Raw genomic sequence first — 18,717 nt, forward strand, 5'->3', positions numbered from 1 at the left:
ACTAATAAGGGTGACCTAGTGATGTGCGAGAGACTCCGACTGATAAGGGTGACCTAGTGTTGTGGAGACAGAGATTGTTGAGCGGTGAGTTTGAGCTACGAGGATGCAGCTGCTCGCCACCTGACGATCAATGCGGTGGCCGGCCGGGCTCGATAGAAGCATGAGCCGCGCCTGAGCGTCAATGTCTCGCTTCTCGTTTCCTCCCAGAGTCGCAACGCGGGCATCCAGTAGCGTCGAGCCATTCGCCTCCGCCGCACAGCAGCAGCCATGACGCCGGTCGTCAGTCACAGCGCAGGTTAGTCGAGCTTCTTGCTTACAAGTGCATCGAAACAAATCTCGACTTGCACTCAAAAATATTTAGTAAATTCTCGTTTATATACTTATCATGAATTGTGTCGAGAATTCTTTGCTTTTTTTTTTCAATTTTAGTAATTATAATGGCAATAATACAATTTTAATTTGGAAGCATGAAATCGAAATTTTACCCATACTAACATTTTATTTGTAAATTCTGCATTCATTGATCGAAGATTAAAATTAAAATTTAGGTTTAAAAATTATAAATTATTCGAACTATTTCTAATTAATATCTGATTCATTTTAAATTATAACCTGTTCAGCACGTAGGCTGCACTTGATTGGATTTTTAAAAGTGAAGTGTTAAATGTATATTCTTTTGAAATAATCTAAATTCATTTTGCCCAAGACAGCTTGTCAGGGTATGTTTATGAAAACACTTTTTAAAATCGGTCAATTCTGCAATGAAATACGACAGCAATATTTATTTTAAAAATCATACAAGCTATCACGTTCTAACTAATGACACGTGTTGATATCTCCAGGATGGATACAGACGTCTAGTAATGGTGCAGTTGAGGTACAAGTCGTACATGCGCTCACACGGCTTCCTCATCTTGACCCACGATACTGCAGCAACCACGTGCAGAGCTACGACAACAAAGTGTGCATGCTCCTACGCTGTGTTGTAAGCTCGTGATGAGAAACACCTCCGCGTTTTTCTTAACTTAGTTAAATCCTACTCAGTTACTGACCATTCATTCATTCATTCATTCATTCATTCATTCATTCATTTCACTTCGCTCAGTTCAATTCTATTCAGTTGTATTCAGTACATTTTATTCCATCACACGTCATTCATATCATAATCTGTATTATTTAAAGCATTGACCTTGGCCGAATGATCAGCGTCATGACATTCTATTCAGTGTTCCACGTTCGATTACCTGCTGGGCCAGTGATTTTATCCTCGGCTTGTTCGGTGATTGGTTGTTTGTCGTTGGTTCAACACACCTGCCATTTACATCATATTATAAACCCCCACCGAATCCCCTTGTGGGTAGGGGTGGTTGAATAATATCCCCTGCCTGTCGTAAGAAGCGACTAAAAGGACCTCCAGAAGCTCTTAACATGGGAGAGGGGGTTGGTGAACATTGGGCCCTTAGTTGAGTCCTGGCATTCCTTCCCCTTAGGTACTTCTGCTAGGCTCCTCACTTTCATCCATTCAACCCGACCTTCCTTGTTCAAGACATGTTCTTTACCGACCCCGCTGGTATTCCGTTTACGAAGTCTAGGTAGCCTTTCATTTCATTTTCACGTCCTTGGTGGCCCTTGTCTTTCTTTGGCCGATACCTTCTTTATTCGAAATGTCGGACACCTTCCATTTTTTCCATCTGGTTGGTGTTAATAGAGGATCCGACTCGTTGGCTGAATGGTCAGCGTACCGGCCTTCGGTTCAGAGGGTCCCGGGTTCGATTCCCGGCCGGGTCGGGGATTTTAATAGCTTCTGATTAATTCTTCTGAATCGGGGACTGGGTGTTTGTGTCAGTACCAACACTCTCCTCTTCATATTCACTCAACATTAACCACAGAAACACGCAATAGTGATTACATCCCTCCATATAGGGTTGGCGTCAGGAAGGGCATCCGGAAGTAAAACAGGGCCTCATCCACATGTGGTACGCAGTTCGCACCCGCGAAGAGGTAGGAAAAGAAGAAGAAGAAGAAGAAGAAGAAGAAGAAGAAGAAGAAGAAGAAGAAGAAGTGTTAATAGATGATGGTAGTCCAGTTGTACTTCCTCTTAAAATAATAATCAACGGCCGAGTTGACCGTGCGGTTCAGGGCGCGCAGCTGTGAGCTTGCATCAGGGAGATAGTGGGTTTCAAAGTCCACTGTCGGCAGCCCTGAAGATGGTTTTCCGTTGTTTCCCATTTTCACACCAGACAAATGCTGGGGCTGTACCTTAATTAAGGCCACGACCGCTTCATTCCCACTCCTAGCCCTTTCCTATCCCACCGTCGCCATAAGACCTATTTGTGACAGTGCGACGTAAAGCAAATTAAAAGAAAGGAAGGAAAAAATACACCACCAAAACATACTTTAGTGCATATAGCACTACATAGGGGCTGCTAGGGGCTGACTGGCCGAGGCGGTAAAGGCGTGCTTGGTTCACCCTAAAAGGATGTAAATTCGATTCCCCGTCAGGAAGTCGAAAAATTTAAGAAACGAGATTTCCACTGCCGGATGTGTATATGGTCCTGAGGTTCACTCAGCCTACACCAAAAATGAATTCCTGGGCGCAAAGGCGACCAGACGTAGAGCTAAACACTCTACCCCACCAGGTACTGAGGTTACGGATAGTGGAAACCTTTACCTTCCACCCATCCAAGGGCATTTATGGCCTGTACGGGGATGACTTTGCTTTACTTTGCTTTTTACACTGGGCAGCATTGGGAAGGGCATCCGTCCGTAAAAGAGTTCCAGCAACGTGTGAGAAGAGTGGCGGTGAAGGAAGACAGTGACCGGCAGGGCGTTGTTTGTTTGTTTGTTTGTTTGTCCAACCCTTGTCCCGTTTCTCTACCGTATGGGGTATGGCGGGTTTTTATGACCGGATGCCCTTCCTGACGTCAACCTCATCAGAGGAGTTAATGAGATGCAACGAATGACGTGGTATATGATAGTAGGAAGGGAGAGGGTAAACCAGGTGCCGGCACATAGCCTACTCCTGTTGAATAGCACAAGTGAGCCTGCTCAAGGCTTAACGTCTCCATCCGAAGGAAGAATCACCACCAACAGCGTCATATGTCCTCAATCGATATGAGCACTGCGGACAGGTTTGGAATTTAATCTAGGCTTTTTGCACGCTATCTAGTGACTAGAAATTGTACTTCCACCTTCCCTACCCTGCCGGCAAAAATTCTGATGGTGAAAATGTTTTCGACAAACGGGACTCGAACCGGCTAACCTCAGTGTCAGACCGTTTAGACTTCAACGCGTTAACGATCATGGCCACCAGGCGGGCGACCGAATGTATTTTATTTTTTCGCTATTGGCTTTGCGTCGCACCCTCTCAGATAGGTTCTATGGTGACCATGGGATACCACGTTTCTAGGATTGGGAAGGAAACAACTGTTGCCTTAATTGGTGTTCAAACGGGAAGCCATGGAAAGCCATCTTCAGGGCTGCCGACAGTGTGGTTCGAACTCACTATCTCCCGAATGCAAGCTTACAGCTACATGATCCAAAACGCATGGTCAACTCACTCGGTTGTTTGCAATTTCACTACAGTATGTTTGCGATACCGCATACCTTAATAACCAGCTGAGAAGTCTATGAAATAATATATCGGGCTGAGAAGCTCAGGCGATTACAGCGCTGGCCTTCTGAGTTCAAGTTGGCGGATTCGAACCTGGCTAAGTCCGGTGGTATTTGAAGGTACTCAAATACGTCAGTCTCGTGTCGGTAGATATACTGGCACGTAAAGGAACTCCTGCGGGACAAATTTCGGGCAGCTCAGCGTCTCTGAAAACCGTAAAATTAGTTAGTGGGACGTATAGCAAACAGCATTATTAAATTATCTATGATAATGTGCTCCCTTCTTCGGTTATATTTGTCCTTTGGGACGTAGAAACTGTCAGGTAATTTTGTTTAAATGTGACAAAGTGTACAGATATTGAAATATACGTACTGGGCGAGTTGGCCGTGCGGTCAGAGGCTTGCATCCGAGTGATAGTGGGTTCGAATCCCACTGTCGGCAGCCCTGAAGATGGTTTTCCGTGGTTTCCCATTTTCACACCAGGCAAATGCTGGGGCTGTACCTTAATTAAGGCCACGGCCGCTTCCTTCCAACTCCTCGGCCTTTCCTATCCCATCGTCGCCATAAGACCTATCTGTGTGGTGCGACGTACAGAAAAAAAAAGATATACGTACAGTCGAAACCGGTTATAAGGACTCCGGAAGGATAGCCAATTAACTGTCGTTATAGGCGATAGTCTCACAAACCGGCCTTTTCTTTGGTTGTTGCTAAAAATGCCATATCTGTACGTTTCAGGCTGCATACTTATGTCCGATTAACATAATAAAGTTTAAACTTCAAAAACCATAGTCTTTGCTATACGGTATTTGTAGAATGGGACTGTGGGGAAATTTTCTTCCATGTTTACGCAGTACGTACAGCAATAAGTCAGCAAAATATACAAAATAATAAGTGAGGAAATAATTAGGAACAATGTAAATTGATCGATAATGTCGCACACGGTCTTGGCTAATAAATGAGATGTTCTTCCAAGTTGTAAAAATCTTCGTGTGAGATGCATCCAATTCCTTCGCGATGCTGAGGTTTCTTTCCCTATTCTGTAATCGCCATATTTTGTGTGACTTCTCTTCAATATTAAACACTTTCACTTTCTTTTGTTACATCTTTACAGCAATGCTTGCTGATTTGAAATCTTAAATCTACGGATAATAATATTTTTGTAAATAAGCTTTGCATTGTTTTCAACAATCCCCAAACGCGTAGCAAACAAAAATCAACATTGGATGTCGTAATAAGCGATTTCTTGAATAAAGTGTTTATATAGGATTTAGACGGAACCATTTTTAAATTATATTTGTTCGTGGCGTCGACCTTTGTACGTCTTTTGCCACTACTTGCACCATATTATATGAACCTGCGTCAAATTGTAATTGCGGAAGTGTAAAGTGTTGAATGTGACGAAAGGAACGTTAAGGACGACCACAAACACCCAGTCCCTAGGCCAGGGATATTAATCATTTACAATTAAAAACCCCTGACCCGGCCGGGAATCGAACCCGGGGCCGCCGGTTGACAGGCGGACGCCTTACCCCTACACCGCGGGGCCGGACAGACGGAGCCACTAGGTTTCGTCGTTATATTCCAATACGTTGTTAAAAGCGATTTCGCAATAAGCGGTTTCGACTGTATATCTAAAAAAATGGAATGAAAGCAGAAAGCAAGCCTGATTATGGCTATACGTGTCTGTTGATGTCGTGATCAGAACCTCAGGACCTTATCCCCCTGTGGGTGGGGGCGGTAACCCATGCCTGTCGTAAGAGGCGAATAATAGGAGCCTCAGGGGCTCTAAACTTTGGAGCGTGGGTTAGCGATCACGGGGCCCTTAGCTGAGTCCTGCTATTGCTTCCACTTGTGCCAGGCTCCTCACGTTCATCTATCCTATCCGACCTTCCTTGGTCAGCTCTTGTTCTTTTTCGACCCCGACGCTATTAGGTTTGCGAGGGCTAGGGAGTCTTCCATTTTGCGCCCTTCGTGGCCCTTGTCTTCCTTTGGCCGACACCTTCATTTTTCTAAGTGTCGGATCCCTTTTTTCCCTCTGATTACGGCTGCTTTGGTAAGAAGCTGGGGACGAAGTCACTCGGCTATCATGCCTTCCCAAATCATTGATGAAGATCAAAGCATACGAGGAAGATGAGTAAGAAAGCTACAAGGTAAGAAACGTTTTTGAAAATAGACGTAATGAAATGTAGAATGAAGAAAATATGGCCGAGTGTAGCTTACCTTGATATACAGTGGACACCGAACGTGTTATATTTGCTCAGGTGATCAGGTTAACTCACTCTCCTCAGGCCAATTGATAATCTTTCTAATACGAGAGGTGGTAGACACTGTGGAGGAGGTCAAACAATGTGGCTGAGTATATCATAACGCTGACCACGTGCCCCCCAATGTCTACCGGTATCTGGCTGGGGCAGTGGTCGTGTTGGCAGGCCTTGATGGATCGTTCTTGTTGCTCATGTACTGTGATACTGGAGTGCCACAACGGATCCCCTACTGAGTCTGGCATTGGTTAAACTAATTTATTTTAGGCTCAACACTTTCATTTTTCTGTATAATCTGTAACACCGCTAATAGGCTTATGAGACCTAAGAAATCGTTCATGCATTCTGGAGATAGTGGGTTCGAATTCCACTGTCGGATGTCCTGTAGATGGTTTCCATGGTTTCCCATTTTAACCTTGTACGGTTCTACGTAAGTTACTGTACACGCAGTGCGTAAGATTATATTAAATTGCATGTCTCCTAGGGTTATTCGAGAAACAAAACGGCGAGGACCCCATACGTTGTTTCCGATGTAAGGAAATTTTGAGGATAATGGCAGGTCGCATTTCCTACAGCTATTCACAATCGAGTTTTCTATAATAACGGCAGGCTCACTTGCCAACTGCCATTTAAATAGAGAAGGGCAGTTTTTATTATAATGACAGGAACAGTTTCCTAATGTCAGTCACAATCGAGCTGGAGAGATTTGATTATAATCGAGAAATGTTGCCCTATCTAAAGTATAAAGAATCGAGATACGACAATAAGGCATAGGATCAAAATTGAAGATCTCTCCAAATTGAGAAGCGATTGTGTAATCTGCTTTGTTAAACGACTTAACGTTTACAAAGTAGTTACCACGAAACGAAGGCCTGCAAATCATTGAAAATGCCACCGTATATCGATATTTTTCGGGGCCTAAAAGTAATACATTTGAACAGCCTGGAAATTTCCCTCAAACGAAAGAGTGTCCAATGATCAAGCGAAATTGTGTACACAAGATAAGTTGTTTAATATGAAAGCGACGATTCACATATAGTGCACGGATTTTACAGAAAATCAATAGTATACGAGAAAATGGAAGAAAACTGTTGTGATTTCCCTACATACCCCGTTTCTATTGAGTGATTTTTAAATCATACGAATACCTAAACCTTCCCCTTGGTGAGTATATTCAATATATGAAGTCTGGTCGAGATCTATCCAGCCGTTTCACAGTGATGGTGGAACAGACAGACAGACAGACAGACAGACAGACAGACAGACAGACAGACAGACAGACAGACAGACAGACAGACAGACAGACAGACAGACAGACAGACAGACACTAAAAACCTCTGATCCGTTCTTGAGTTGACCTAAATCGGATAAATATATAAAAATTGGCATAATAAAGGAAATTGACAAACAGCGGACCTCCTACAAATTTATAAACATGGGCACGTGTTTCGAGATTTACTGCTTTTAAACGGTACGTAATATCAACAAACAGGTTCCACCATCAGACGCTTTGTTTAAACGGTAGGTAATATCAACAAACAGGTTCCACCATCAGACGCTTTGTTTAAACGGTACGTAATATCAACAAACAGGTTCCACCATCAGACGCTTTGTTTAAACGGTACGTAATATCAACAAACAGGTTCCACCATCAGACGCTTTGTATAGTTTTACAAGTTGTTTTACGTCGCACCGACACAGATAGGTATTATGGTGACGATAGGATAGGAAGTGGCTAGGAGTGGGAAGGAAGCGGCCGTGGCCTTAATTAAGGCACAGTCCCAGCATCTGCCTGGTGTGAAAAGGGGAAAACACGGTAGCTTTTTTTAGTGTTTTACATAGTTGGTCATATAATATTTTCTCGTATCTCCTATATTTTTGTGTTAGATTGAGTTATACACATTAAATAGGGTGAAAGTTTGGTACATTTTTCATATATTACTTTATTTTTCGGAAACTTGTGTGGCAGCTGGAATCATAAAATTTGGCTAACATATGAACTGTGGTTCTATCAATGTGCGTACCAAATCTGATGATTCTGTCTTTCCTATGAGTGTGCCAAACGATAAGATATACGTGTATAAAGTACAAAATTAACTTAAAATTGAGAAATGCTGCTCTTTCTAGCGTATAAGGTATCGAGATACGACAATATGTCATAGGATCAAAGTTTCAGATCTGTCCAAATTGAACAGCGATTGTGCTACCTGTTTTGTGATACGACTTACCGTTTAACCACCAGTCACCCCGAAACGAAGGTCTGGATCGTCATTGAAATTGCCTCCATATTTCGATATGTTCCGGGGTCAAAAAGTTACACATTTGAGCAGCTTGGAATTTTCCTCAAAGGAAAGAGTGTCCAGGTTTCTGAATTAGCACTCGCATACATACGGAGTAATTAAGGAAGAAAGTATTACGATTAAGAAAGTTGAAATTAATAGAAAATAGGATTATAACTAAGGACAGCCGGATAGGACGAATATGTAAATAATAAGTGGATTTATTGTAAAACGAAATGTTCCTCAGTAAATTGTGATGATTGAGTTTCCGATATAAGAAGGCAGTAACTGAGGAGAAATTTAGGCGCAGGGAGTTTTAGGTAAACAGATAAGAAAATGACTTATGGTGTTATTACCTAAGCTATAGAGGCAAGATAGAGGCAAGATATAAAAGCGGAAAACAGAAGTAGAAGAGAAATGCAGTACAACTTATAGCAAATGCCAGAGAACACCTCACGGTGTGAAATCATGGGCTACTCTACGCGATACTGTTCAAGTATTAAAGGCCCTTTAGAGCTATTCGAAGGCGATTGTAACCTCCAAGGGTATTCCGCAAATTTCACGCAGAATGGCAGCGTGACAACTCTCTCGCCTTGTACGCAAGGAACAACCTCAAGTTTACAGGACCGGGCGAGTTGGCCGTGCGCGTAGAGGCGTGCGGCTGTGAGCTTGCATCCGGGAGATAGTAGGTTCGAATCCCACTATCGGCAGCCCTGAAAATGGTTTTCCGTGGTTTCCCATTTTCACACCAGGCAAATGCTGGGGCTGTACCTTAATTAAGGCCACGGCCGCTTCCTTCCAACTCCTAGGCCTTTCCTTACCCATCGTCGCCATAAGACCTATCTGTGTCGGTGCGACGTAAAGCCCCTAGCAAAAAAAAAAAAAAGTTTACAGGAATGTTGACGAAAATGATATTATGTTACTCCCCTGCTAGCAAGCAGCTAGAGACGTTGCCATGGCAACCGTTAGGTTCGTTGTCGGTCTGTCGGCCACTCAGTGCAGAGCATGAAACCCGCATGAAGTAGTAATTTTCTCCGTCATTTGAAGAGTAAGCGAAATTATGCTCGTAAGAAAAAGTTGTTTAAAATGAAGGGACGTTTCACATGTAGTCCCCGGATTTTACAGAAGATTAATAGTATAAGAGGAAATGGAAGAAAAATGTGCGGTTTCCTTATACATCCTATTCTATTGAGTGATTTTTAAATCATATGAATACCTTAACCTTTCTCTGGATGAGTATATTCTATATATGAAATTTGGTCGAGATCTATCCGGCCGTTTCGCCGTGATGCTGGAACAGACGGACAAACAGACACGAAAGCTAAAAACCACTGATACGGTCTTAACTTGACCGAAATCGGATAAATATCTGAAAAATTTGCAAAACAAACGAAGTTGTAGACAACGGAAACCCTAAAACTTTGTTTATCTAGATAACTTGATCCATTCTTTTGCTCCTTATTCACTTCTTCAATTGATGATAAGAGGGGTTGTTAATGCCATTATTCGTCATTTAAAGCAACGCAACGTAACGCAACGCAACGAAACACAACGTAGCTCAGGGGCGTAGCCAAGGTAGGGGGAGGTCACTGAGGGTTATAGCCCCCCATGCAATTTTTCAAAAGAAACTGACAATGAACAAGTGAAATTAGACTTAAATTGTTGGCTCTTTTGAACATACACAGAGACTAAATGGTAAAACCAACAGGTCTCTTGAATCTATTTTCTAGGAAGTCTCGAAAGGTGGATTTTGGATTGTAATTTGAACATATCATTAGCCGTAAAATTATTCACTTTTATAATATTTTGCTTGTTCTGTATTTTAATGTAAGATTTTGTAATGTACCTGTACTGCAATCTGAATATCAACATAATTTACTTGTATCAGTGTTCTTGTAATGACACACATGCATGCGTGCACAACACATGCAACATGTAACTATAACCCCCTCCTCACCCATCGGTCGTTCTTGGATACGCTCCTGCAACAACAACACTACCACCAATGCCCAACTTGATGGAACTCAATGATAATTAAGTGTTGTGTATTTTTCTGTATGAAACTACCGGCTGGATTGTGTCACATTTCAAATTATTACAGTTGTTCTGCGGAACACGTTCCATTGGGCGTCAGGTCCATAATTTGTAATCAGTTTCACAATCGCACATTTTGATCCTGAACCCTTTTAAACCCAATGGTCTAGGCTTTACGAGGCTTATAGAGTCGTTTATGGTTCTTCACTCCCCTGAAGATGGTTTTCCGTGGTTTCCCATTTACACACCAGGCAAATGCTGGGGCTGTACCTTAATTAAGGCCACGGCCACTACCTTCCCATTCTTAGGCCTTTCCTGTCCCATTGTCACCGTAATACCTACTGTATCTGAGTCGGTGCGACGTAAAGCAACTAGCAAAAAATTGATAATTTTGAGTCCCATACTACTACTACTACTACTACTACTACTACTACTACTACTACTACTACTACTACTACTACTACTGAGCAAGTTGACCATGTGGTTAGGGTCACGCAGCTGTGAGCTTGCATTCGGGAGATAGTGGGTTCGAACCCCACTGTCGGCAGCCCTGAAGATGTTTTCCCGTGGTTTCTCATTTTCACATCAGGCAGATGCTGGGGCTGTACCCTTATTAACGCCACGGATGCTCCCTTCCTACTCCTAGCCCTTTCCTATCCCATCGTCGCCGTGTGTGCCGTTGCGACATAAAAAATTGTAAAAAATAAAATCAAAATTTGGATTTCGAGTAGTTTTACGGTCGGATGTTCTTCCTGACAACAATACTATGTGAAGGGACGTATCTGTGTATTGCGTATCTCTCATGTGGTTGGTAGTGTGATATATTGTGTGTTTTAGGACGATAACATACACTTAGTCTCCACCAGAAGATTTAAGATTCCCGATCCGGCCGGAAATCAAACCCGGGACGCTGTGAACAAAAGGCAGCTGACCATTAAGTCAAGGAATAGACATCGTCAAATCTGACCTCTATTGAAACATTTCAGTATTTTTTTTCTAAAAATAATCTTGAGGAAAATGCAGATAGCTGCCTCAATGAATCACACACAGAATCTCGAACTGATCCCAAAAGGTAATATAGGCCGTAACAACAATACAAGGCAAAAGTTTAGTAAAATGTTCCCTGAAATGGTTTATTTTTGAGTTATCAGGCTGCCTAGTATGATCCCAGTGTCTGATATACGTTCATTGACTGGAACTAAGTAAGAGACACTGATTTGTTACCATGTTATATGCAGTATATCTTGGCTGAAGAGTGATGCCTACACGTGCACTCTGGAAGAGAATTGAGAACCTCTCAAACGATAAGAACTACGTGAAGGATGTTGGAGTTTGTTCGGAACTCGATAAGGGGACGAACGGGTGTATGTGTCGTCTTAATCAGCACGCCATCCTCATCACGACGCGCGGGTCGCCTACGGGAGTCAAACCAAAATATCTGAATCTGGTGAACCGAACTTGTCCTCGGACACTCCCGGCACTAAAAATCATACGCCATTTCATTTTACCGGATATTGTGCCCGACATTTCAAGTCACCACTCTCTCCGAATCCTCAGGAATACGGGCGCAGTATTCAATGAAACCCTGTGAAATTTCAAACCACGTTCAACAAGTATCGAAACTTCTATTAATATCATGGCGGTGCCTGTGAACACATAAGCTGTATGGTGAGTGATACTTCAATCATGGATTCCATCTCGGATGGGAAAATTAACTACTCAGCTTTAGGAACTACGAAAACGAGTTTTACGTTATCTCCTAGATTGCATGACAATCGGGGTGTCTAAATTGAAACGCAGGCCGCTTAAATTACCTCACTTCCTAAGATCTGAAATCTCGTGGGTAAGGACAAACGGAGAATGATATTATTATTATTATTATTATTATTATTATTATTATTATTAGTATCAACATCATCATCTATATACGGTACTGAAAACACTATGTTAATTTTTGTTACATTGATTTTGAGAGAACAGCTAAACCGATTGACATCGTAAAGCATTCTGACGAAAGCTCTTGGCCTGTAGATTTGTAGAGTGTTTTTAAAAGCATAAACATATCTTGCCATATATTTTTAAATTAAAGAAAAATGTAGCATTATCAATTGTCAATGCTCTTGCTAGTACTTCTAAGCCGCCTGAACCACGAGAGCGCTGAGCAGGTGGCACGATAGGGGAGGTGGAAAGGGGTAGGCACGCATGCGCAGTCGGACGTCTTACTGGTCAGCAGTACTTCGTGGACAGAAATAGCCGCTGTTTTGCTCCCCAACAGTTGAACAGTGTACATTACGTTCAAAATATCTCTAAATTTAAATGAGAGTTCGGTATCTGGATTAAAATTAAATTCCAAAGTAGGCGACGATATTCCATAAGCATTGGGAAAGCACCAATGGCAAATATTCTATCATTAATGTGTGTGAATCGTCTTCTAAAATATATCATAGGTAACGATCCATTTCTTCTGGTGCGAAAATATTGTTCTTTGGGGGTGGTGGTGGGTGGGTGGGTGGGGGTGGGGGAGATTTCATAAAATTTTGGATTGTTTTTCCACATGCTTATCGCCAAACAATTATTTAGTTATAATTGTATTAAATAGTCTCCTCTTTCACCCTTCTTCAAAACACGCAGCATACATAAAAGTACGCGCGCAAAAACACATAAAAATGGAATACACTGTTTTTTTGTTGTTGTTGCAAGAAATCAGTAACGGGGTTTATCCCTCTGTAGATGGTGACGGATCAAATGTTATTGAACAACAAATCAGAATTTTAGCGCTTGGTGATATCGTGATTGAAATTTATACCAAAACGTTCGCTTCTGCAACAGATGACATCATTTTCTCGGAAGTTGCCATTCTTAATTAATTTGAATGTCACTGGGCTTATACCCGCTAGTTCAAAACCATACACTAGCGTCAAGAGAATAATACTGAAAATGAAAGCTAGCTACTTCATTTTCCTGCATAATTCTTGACTTTATTGGAATTAGTGATTTGTCCCAACAATTTCTTATTCTAAAAATTGGAGCCATTGTTATGCTCCTTAGAAATCGGAACGTTTCTCAAAGGCTCCTAAACGGAACCAGATTAGGACGTAATCCTAAGAAGTATGTTCGAAAAATGTTTATATTTGCAAGTAATAAATGAAAATAAAGCTGGATGGAAAACTCCAACCCCACGAACGAACTTAGCAACATCCGATAAAACACTTCAATTTCCTTTCAAGGGACATTTTGTAGCAAGACCAATAAACCTCAAAGGACGTGAAGGTCACTATTTACCTCAGCCAGATTTCAGCCATGGCCAGTTAAGTGTTGTAATGTCAAGAGGGCGATATTTTAAAGTCGCAATAGTGCCAAAAGGTAATTGTACAAGAGGAATGCACCGATAAAGTGGCTGCATGGTTTGGGTCACGTAGCTGTCAGTTTGCATTCGGGAGATAGTGGGTCCGAACCCCACTGTCGGCAGCCCTGAAGATAGTTTTCCGTGGTTTCCCATATTCACACCAGGCAAATGCTGGGGATGTACATTAATGAAGGCGATGGTCTCTTCCTTTCCACATCTAGCATTTTCCTATCCCATCGTCGCCGTCTGTGTCGGTGCGACGTAAGGAAAATTGTAAAAAGATAACGTACAAAGAATGTTGTATGTATGGAAATCCTTCAATAAATATTTACTCCTTTGACCGTCATCTTGACGGGTTTCAGCTAGTTATTATTTAAAACTGAAGTGTCTGTCTTGAAACTTTCTTCTCCTGTCTTCCTTAAAATTCGCAGTGCATTTGTGAAGCTATTCTTTTTTATATACAAATTGACGTATTGTGCTAGGAACTTCCCGTATTCCTCGAAATTGACTTTGAACTCATGTGGACATCTTCTGATTATTAATGTCAATGCGGAAACATTGGTGTGTGAGATTGTCTTTGCAAGATCATTCGGTTAAATGGAGAAGTTCCCCTTTCTCTTCATCCCGTCCTGTTTGCTGTCCGAATCACGTTCCATTGTGTATAAATTGTCTTTCATATATACTAAGACCTTCGAAGCGGAGTTTTCACTCTCTGAGCCGTAAGCTGTAGTATGGGAGGCGCGCGCATAGTTCTAAACCTTGGAATCATCCTGCACGTGTTCGACCAAACAACCATCAGTCTCCAGTCTGAATCTCATCTGTTAACATGGCGAGAAAGTTATCATTACAACACCGTATTATCGTATGTAAAAGTTATGGCTTCATTTTAATTGTCATGAAATGAAATGGCGTATGGCTTTTAGTACCGGGAGTGTCCGAGGACATGTTCGGCTCACCAGGTGCAGTTCTTTCGATTTGACATCCGTAGGTGACCTGCGCGTTGTGATGAGGATGAAATGATGATGAAGACGACACATACACCCAGCCCCAGTGCCAGTGAAATTAAACAATGATGGTTGAAATTCCCGACCCTGCCGGGAATCGAACCCGGGACCCCTTTGACCAAAGGCCAGCACGCTAACCATTTAGCCATGGAGCCGGACAATTGTCATGTGAACAGTCATAACTCTCACTATTGGTGTGCAGGAAATCCGAATGTTGTTTATGAAGTCCCTCATTATGATAAGCCAACGGCCGTCGCCGTGTTGAAACACCGGATCCCGTGAGATCTCCGAAGTTAAGCAACATTGGGCGTGGTCAAGAGTTGGATGGGTTGCCACGCGCTGTTGGTGGGAATGGAGGAGTGGAAAGGAACTGGCCACCCTACCGCACGTAAACTCCGGCTCAGGAACACCTCTGCGGAGGTTCGGACCTGCCGTCGGGCAGAATAACCCGTACCTTACCTCATTATGATAAGAAGACTGGTGTTTGGTGTGCTGTTAGTGCAAGACGAATAATTGGGCCTATTTTTTTCTGGACGACAGTAAATGCAGAGAGGTACCAAGATGACATTTTGATGCTGTTTTTCCGTCAGCTAGTGGAAGAAGAAAAATCGTGTGGACGGTTTCAACAAGATTCACTTCCTGCTCGTACAGCAGATGATTCCTTTCTTACAATCTCGGACTTGTTTGCAGATAGAGTGATCAGTGCTGGTCTATTTCCCCCTCATACTCCAGATCTAACAGTGTGTGATTTTCACTTTTGAGGTAAACTGAAAAAAGTGTATCGAATAAATCCTCACACACTGGAGGAACTGAAAGAAAACATTACGAATGAAATCAAATGTATTACTGTGGAAGAACTGACTCACGTCAGCCTGAATGTGGTTACCAGGTACAATGCCTGTATAACCGAGGAAGGACGACACTTACAGCATCTTTTATAAGGTAAGATTTTATACAAGATTGTACACACCCTTAATGTAGGGCGACCGCGCGCAACATAAATTCGGCTCAGGCAGCTGCCGTAGCGCAGAGTACAAGCGCTGTGCGTTCGGTCTGAGTTTATAAGAGAGACTCTGTTCTGTATACTTATAAAATCCGAGGTAAGAATTTTGGGCGAGTCAAAAATTCCCGCAGACATCGCATGCAGGTGTTGGCTGAAGGAGATCAACCAAGCTAACTGAGAGGAAAAGCTCGCAAGAGGAGTGAATGCGAGATTATTGTGGAGCAGCATATCCCTGGACTGAAATACCGAGTTTCAAGTTATTCTGCAAAAGCCGTTTTCCCTCGATGTTGAGACAGACAGACAGACAGACAGACAGACAGACAGACAGACAGACAGACAGACAGACAGACAGACAGACAGACAGACAGACAGACAGACAGACAGACAGACATAGAGTGAACTGAACATAATTTTACTCCTCTACATCTAATCTGAGAAAAAAGAAGTATGAGCCCGAAATTTGAAGTGCACGGAATAAATTATAAATTAATTAGCTGCATCTGTGAATCAGTGGTAGAGTGTCGGCCTCCGAATCCCAAGATAGCGGGTTCAAACCTGGCAGAGGTAGTCGGATTTTTGAAGGATGGACAATCCATGTCGTACAAGGATGACATGTATAATAACTCTGGTGACATGTTTGGTGTTTACTCGATATAAATAATTAAAGCTCAGCCAAAGACGCCCAAGAGCGATTCAGTTTACTCTGCCATCTACGATGTAGGCCTAGAGTGCCAGGCTGAGTGGCTCAGACGGTTGAGGCGCTGGCGTTCTTATTCCAGCTTGGAAGGTTTGATCCAGTTTCAGTCCGGTGGTATTTGAATGTGCTCAAATACGACGGCCTCGTGTCGATAGATTTACTGGAACGTAGAAGAACTCTTGCGGGACTAAATTACGGCACCTCGGCGTCTCTGAAAACCTTAAAAATGTAGCTGGGGGGTTGTAAAGCCATTATTATTATTATTATTATTATTATTATTATTATTATTATTATTATTATTATTATTATTACTATTATTATTATTATTATTAGTAGTAGTAGTAGTAGAAGTAATACCTATCGATCGGTGGATTGTCAGAGGCCTGCTATTCGGAACAAGATGCACACTCCCTAGTCAGGCATTGACCTTCCTACAAAATTTGAAAGTTCCATTCTGCGAAATAGAAGCAATAGTAATGCAGAGTCTCTATGCAAATAACTCACTTCCATCTATACCTGAGAACGTAATTAACATTCCTCCCCCACTAACCCTGGGAAAAAGAAGATAAGAGTATTAACGATTAAATTTCCACTTTTTGATATTTTTAAGCTCCATTGAAATCGTAAATGTATTCCGGATCCGAATGGTTACCCTCAATGCAGGACGGATGATTTATTTCTTTAATGAATATCTCTCTCCTAGAGTAAAGAGAAACGTCTAAATTGACGAGCATACAGCCATATTACGTCAAACTTAAATGCCTGCACGCGGTAACTGAGCCCATATTATTATTATTATTATTATTATTATTATTATTATTATTATTATTATTATTAATGAACATATTATTAACATCGGCCACATACACTTTCAGAGGTTTGTTAACTTATTGCGATTTTCTGACAAGCGTTTGATGTATGCGTGTGTGTGTGTGAATTAATGAGGACGAAGGAAGTGGGAAGGTAATGTGAATATTTTGACCGACGTCATGTTCTTTAATGTAACATAATGTAACCCTCCTACCGGCACGTGCTCACCACTTTGCGGACGTGAATGGCATTTCCTGCCCCACCTGAATCTAGTATTCTCTCCACTTACAAACTCTTCCTCCCATTTTTCTCGTCTGACCTCCTGCGGCCAACTCCTGCATGCGATGTCTGTGGAGTTTTTTCAACTCTTCCAACTTTCATATCCCTTCCCTTCCCTTTCCTTACAGCGGTGGTATACGCCTTCTGATTCATTTTCTATTTTCTTTCCTCTCATTCTGCTTTGTCAATATTCTTCTCTTCATCTACTGTGTATATCACGACTACAGGCGATATATTTGTACCTGACGGAAGGCTAAAGATAAATATTAAATTACATTTACTAAACTGTGTTATCCTTTAGTATTTCTGTTTTATTATTATTATTATGCCTTTGCTGGTGAGACCTATTGTTTACAATGAACTATATCTTCTGGTATGGACTAGATCAAATTTATTATCTTTCACCGTGACTGTTTAGTATTGTAGAATTAAATGTGGTTTCAGTTTCTATTAACATTTTTCAATTCTTTCATCACGGAATCATATTTTTTACACAAATGAGTAAGTGCAGACATGTTATGCCTAATGTGGACAGTAATGTTTAGGGGATTCATGTTATAGGATACTTACCGTCCTCCCTTCACAGTATACTGAAGGACGATTAAATATATAAGTTGTTTATGAGTTCATTTTGACAAAGGGAAAGAATAAAAAATATAAATCCAAAATTTACAGAGCTATTGAATTTTAAATTGCATATTACCTTAGGATACTTAGTATTCAAATACTCTATTAAGATTCCTCCTTCATCCGCCAAAGGCTACCCATTTGAATCCACTCGCTGTTAAAATTTAAGGTGACACTAACTGAAATTTGAGTGGAAAATCTAACAAAATATATACTATGAATTCATGATAAGGCTGATGTTAATGTTTTGAACAATTTTCATAGATAACTATTAAATATATCGACGTTGGTATTAAAAGTTTGCATATTTCTTCCCATGACAATTTCCCACACCTTTCATTGTTATAATACTAAGGTACGTTATCTCCAAAACTAATGCATTAATTAACATGGAGTTGTACATTAATCGGATGAACAGTAATAGTTGTACTATTAATAGAACTTGAGAAAAATGAATAACTTATAGTTCTGTTAAAGGAAAAGAATTGAAGGGAAGCTTGAAATCCTATACCAATAATGTTTAGTTACTTTCTAACGTGCATTTTTTTATCTGCGTGTGCGTAATTTGAAATCTCATGATTTAATAGCTCATAACTGTACCTTTTGCTGAAAGTTTGAGGAATTTGTTCGTTTACGTAGTAGAGTCATTAAGTTCGTGGACTGGCTGTCTAGTGCCACTTCGGTGCACTACAGCGGAGAGTTGGTACCACAGGATATTACCGCGACAGTTCTTCGCTAGTCCCAGCAAGAGGTAGTTGCGTGCT

General features: G+C 41.5%; 1 protein-coding gene across 1 annotated transcript in view; it reads left to right on the top strand.

Moving 5' to 3' along the window:
• The first annotated feature begins 241 nt into the window (after positions 1-241).
• The window catches only part of Slob (Slowpoke binding protein), a 635,348-nt gene continuing 616,872 nt past the window's right edge, over positions 242-18,717 (top strand). Inside the window, exon 1 of the mRNA XM_067147746.2 lies at positions 242-295. The gene's annotated coding sequence lies outside the window, so the exon portion shown is untranslated. The remainder of the gene's footprint in view (positions 296-18,717) is intronic.

Source organism: Anabrus simplex, chromosome 1, assembly GCF_040414725.1.
Source record: "Anabrus simplex isolate iqAnaSimp1 chromosome 1, ASM4041472v1, whole genome shotgun sequence".
Lineage (NCBI taxonomy): Eukaryota > Metazoa > Arthropoda > Insecta > Orthoptera > Tettigoniidae > Anabrus > Anabrus simplex.